The sequence below is a fragment of the Hyperoodon ampullatus genome, assembly GCF_949752795.1.
Source record: "Hyperoodon ampullatus genome assembly, chromosome: 7".
Classification (NCBI taxonomy): Eukaryota; Metazoa; Chordata; class Mammalia; order Artiodactyla; family Ziphiidae; genus Hyperoodon; species Hyperoodon ampullatus.
This window is the reverse complement of record NC_136920.1, coordinates 89,245,772-89,251,125: the sequence shown is the minus strand read 5'-3', so window position 1 is coordinate 89,251,125 and position 5,354 is coordinate 89,245,772.

The following is a 5,354-nucleotide window of genomic DNA, read 5'->3' as shown; positions in this document are numbered from 1 at the left end:
GAAAGACTTCAAGACTGAGGTACACAGAGGGATCACATCCTGACACATCTAGATACAGTTCTTTTTTTTTTTTTTGGCTGTGTTGGGTCTAAGTTTCTGTGCGTGGGCTTTCTCTAGTTGCAGCGAGCGGGGGCCACTCTTCATCGCGTTGCGCGGGCCTCTCACTGTCGCGGCCTCTCTTGTTGCGGAGCACAAGCTCCAGACGCGCAGGCTCAGTAGTTGTGGCTCACGGGCCTAGGACCCAGGACACCCAGGAATCCTTCTGGGCAAGAGAACACACCCAGCATGTGGGATCTTCCCAGACCAGGGTCGAACCCGTGTGCCCTGCATTGGCAGGCAGATTCTCAACCACTGCGCCACCAGGGAAGCCCCTAGATACAGTTCTTATATATCAGTTCCATTTCTTTGTATGAATGAGAAGGAAGAAATTGGAAATTTTGTTTTATACAAAACAAATAGTATAGGCTGCAATCTACATTATAGAACTGAATTCATCAACTGCCTTAGTAAACTATTTTAGTTAATTTGTTAAATTGTCAACAAGCTTGTCGGGTGCTCTTTTGTAGTACCTTACACTGGCTATCTTTTCCTTCTTTCCTCTCCCATAGTTGCTAAAAAAAACAGATGTGTTGAAGTTAGTCCAAAAGCCACAATCAGAGGGGCTTGGTTTCTTCCAAGTTGGAGGATGACTGTCTTTTCCCTTAAAAAACAAAGTTAACCCTTTGCTATGTTTATGATAGAGAAATAAGCCAGTCTCTATTTCAGTCACTGTTTTATTTTATTTTTATTTTTAATGGAAGAGGGGAAAGCTTGCTGTAAATACAACTGATCTTTTAAAACAAGAAGTGTACCATCTTTACAAGCTAGTCATTTGTAGATCTTTTATTTCCAGGTAAAAATGCCATCATTAGAACTTTTCTCTCCTTTTTATTCCATCCACCCATATCTGAAAGTGTATTATTCTGTGTTCCTTCTGGCATGTCAGTGGTTTGTTTGGGCTGAAGACCACACACTGGAAGCACAGGGAGACCCCTGGATCAGCATGAGGAGAGCGGGCTGGGAGACCCCACTCTCATCCCTCCATGAAGAAAGCAGCCAGATTTTGCCATCTTTGCTAGCACCAAGATGCTGTGAAAGGAGGAGCTGGAATTCTTTCATGTTTTCAAATCTACAACTGCTAGTTTATACAATCTTAATTTCATTCATATAACCAATCCTTTTTCTCTTATCTTTTCCATGTTTCTTAATGGATTTTTCCTAGAACACTTGCCTTGATTTTTCCCTTTTTCACCCACCAGATATAAGCATTCTATTTCTTTTTTTTTTTTTTTGGTACGTGGGCCTCTCACTGCTGTGGCCTCTCCCGTTGAGGAGCACAGGCTCCGGACGCACAGGCTCAGCGGCCATGGCTCACGGGCCCAGCCGCTCCGCGGCATGTGGAATCTTCCCGGACCGGGGCACAAACCCGTGTTCCCTGCATCGGCAGGTGGACTCTCAACCACTGCACCACCAGGGAAGCCCAAGTATTCTATTTCTTCCCAAGCTGACAGATTTCAAAGTAGAAGTATCCTATCTGATGTGAAGACTTAGGCCTTAAAAAGTTTGTTAATGAGGTTACTTGTCTTGGCATTTACCGAACATCTAACTTTTATTTTGCTGAACTCTGTTGGCCTTAAAGGATTTCTCAGTGGCTTAGCAGTAATTGGGGTAATGAAGACACTGGCACAGGTAATTGCCTTTGTTTTCTTGTGGCAGAAAAGCTTTTTTCCACCTCTGCTAAGTCCCACTAAAATGAAAACTCAAATAGTGATCACATAAAGAAATTAATGTGTGAACTAGTTGCTGCATATTAGGAATTCTGTGCAGGATTTTCGCAATTAGCTTAGAACCTCTTTAGCAGTACCTGCAGATTGTTTAGAGTAAACAATGGGGTAAGATAGATTTTTTTTCCTGAAATAACACTCTAAAAGGAATAAGATATGGTTTATGCTTAGATGTCACTGAGGTATACATGTAAGATTGTATCATATGAGGCATCTTTTAGACTGAAGAAAAGATGTTATCCTGTTAGAAAACAGAATGAATGTATGGTCAGATTTAATGTGGGCATACTGAATTACTTCTCGCTGAGTTCCTAAGAGGACCGAGAACATTCCAGTAACAACTTGTCAAGAGTTGTCGGCCATATTTAATTCTCTTAAATTATGTAGATGGAATGGACCTTCATAACAGTTGGCTCTGTAAAGAAAAAAATTAAAAAGCTTAGTATTCAGGTGTTGACACTAAGAATTGACAGTCTGTCAGAAAAGAGCATCCAGCAGAATGACCTTGCATACTTTCCAGGAGAAAATGATAGGACCGATCTAGGGCTCTGGTAGGTTGTTGGTGGTGGGAGGTACGTGACAAGTAGTGCTTATCACCAGAAAAAAATGGCTTCATTCAGCTCCTGGATTTAGCCAACTGCCGTGATTGCATCAACAAAGCACCTAATCATGTAGCCGCTACGAAGCATCACAATTATTTCAAGTAAATCTGCTTTCTAGAATGTGGGAGCTCCGTTTTTTGATAGTTTTGGACTGTAAATTAAAAACGGGGGGAAAAAAGCTGAGAAGCTAATACTTGGAGAATGTTTTTAGGTTGTAATAGTGCGATTAAGAGCATGAACTTGGAAGGCAGACCGCCTTGGTTTGAATTATGGTACCCAGCGTTTCTGTGCCTCAGTTTTCTCATCACTAAAATGGGGCAGTAATAGTACTTCATAAGGTTATGGGGATAACATGAGTTAATATTTGTAAATAGTGCTTGGCACGTGGTAAGCACTATATAAGAGTTAAAACTCTGGTTTAGTAGCTGAATTAAACATTGGATTATGAAAATGTCCATCTTCAAAACTTAATGAACATTAAATTAACTTTCCTCTATGTTTTACTTTCATCTTTCTCAAGACACAGTGTTTTTTACATGAGTGTAGTTTGTCCAGGTTGCAGATGGGTTTATAGAGCCGTATTTAAGGAAAGAGCGTAAGCATATACACTTTTCATTGTGTTCTTTTAAAAAACATCCCCAAACTGCTGGGTTGTCGCATATGTGGTAGAAATTCCCACTCCTGCCGCGGCTTCTCCAGTCTAGAGCATAGGTAGACTTCAGAGAAATAAAAACCTCATGGAAATATTTTAATGGCAGTTAACTCCTAACTCTTGGTATTGGCAACTGGGAGGCTGTGAGACTGTAATAAGTGATGTGTACATGTAAAAGAAGGGAGTGTGGCATGTGGTGTGCATCCTTTATTTAGCAAAACGTTGGATTGTTGGGAAATTGTTTGCATTTCATTTAGGTGTTCCCTGTTTGTCTCATCATAAGAATCCCCTGAAGATTGTGGAGATTCTCGTTCAGTAATTTAGGAGTAGAGCCTGGGAACATATACTATCTTTTAAATTAACTAATAGACTTTATCTTTAAGAACATATACTTTTAACAAGCATCTCAGTTGATTATGAAGCTAGGGCAAGGTTTATTGAGTTAAGTAGTTCGTCTGTCTTCTCTGAGCCCCAGCTTTCTCACCAATAGAACCAAAGATTTGACTGGAAAGGTGGTCTACTTCCTCACTCACTGTTAGGATTTTGTGATCCCTATTTTCCAAGTGATTATGATACCAAAGAAGAATTCCAGTATGTGTGATGGACTATGAGTTGAGGAAATTAGCCTTCTCTTTACCAGAAAAACTAATTCAGCAAACTTTTTAAAATGTCTTAAGAAAGAAAAAAGCTTTCTGATAAAACAGCAAGCTTCAAGTAATTATTAGTAATTTGGTTTCTAAGTACTGACAATATAAGGTAATAAAACATCCAGGGACTTCCCTGGTGGTGCAGTGGTTAAGAATCTGCCTGCCAATGCAGGGGACACGGGTTTGAGCCCTGGTCCAGGAAGATCCCACCTGCCGCGGAGCAACTAAGCCCGTGCGCCACAGCTACTGAGCCTGTGCTCTAGAGCCCGTGAGCCACAATTACTGAGCTCACGTGCCACAACTACTGAAGCCCGCGCGCCTAGAGCCCGTGCTTCGCAACAGGAGAAGCCACCGCAATGAGAAGTACACGCGCAGCAATGAAGAGTAGCCCCCGCTCACCACAACTAGAGAAAGCCCACGCGCAGCAGCGAAGACCCAACACAGCCAACAATAAATAAATAAATATAAATTTTAAAAAACAGTCCAAAACTCTGGTAATATGTATTGTCTTCTGTTTATTGGTGGGGGGGGGGCAATATTTAAAGTATTGCTATTTTAGAATTAACAGCCCTTATATTTAGCAAGTTTAGTAAACTTTTGAGCAGTTAAAACTTCTCTTTATTGATCTTATTCTAATCCACGATAATTCTTTCACTTTGTCTAGTATCACCTGAATATAATTGCTTGGTAATACCTTTCCCATTCTTCACAGTGTCTCAGAACCCAGTCTTTGTTTAGCTGGAGAGTCATGCCTTGCTGCCCATGAGGACACAATTGTCTAGCAACAAGGGATGTTCACCAATCAGCAAATTAGTTTTGATTATTCTATTCTTGAGCCAGTGATTTCTTTAGGTGATAGTAAAGGATAATTGGGGGCATTTAGCACACTTACCCGTGGGTTAATTTTAAATCTTTTTTTTTTTTTTTTTTTTTTTGGCTGCTTTGGGTCTTCGTTGCTGCGCACAGGCTTTCTCTAGTTGCGGAGAGTGGGATCTTCTCTTTGCTGCGGTATGTGAACTTCTCATTGCGGTGGCTTCTCTTGTTGCAGAGCACGGGCTCTAGGTGCATGGGCTTCAGTAGTTGTGGCATGCAGGCTCAGTAGTTGTGGTACACGGGCTTAGTTGCTCCGTGGCATGTGGGATCTTCCTGGGCCAGGATCGAACCCCTGTCCCCTGCATTGGCAGGTGGATTCTTAACCGCTGTGCCACCAGGGAAATCCTCGTGGGTTACTTTTATCCTCAAAGTCTTCCCCAAGCCTGTCTCATGGGAGAATAGCAGGTATTTCTTAGGCTCCACAAAGTGATGGCCAACAATTGACATGAGTTGATGTTGGTTTTGTTTGGTTTTGGAGGGGGAGGGGAAGCCTTCAGAACTTACATATATCTGTATACTTTGGATAACAATATAGAGCTCCAAAGTCATAATTTTGAGGTTACTTTCCTTTGGATGAATTTAATTCCTTAAATTTGGGACACATTAATTAATGAATTTCCGTTAAGCCGGTTATACCTCTAGAACACTTTTTAGGATGTAGAGCTTATTAAAACTGTTTAATGCATGTGCTATTTTGGATGGTATACTTTACACATCTAATTGTGGTCCGTGGTGTTTAATCTCTTTTAGAAACTGG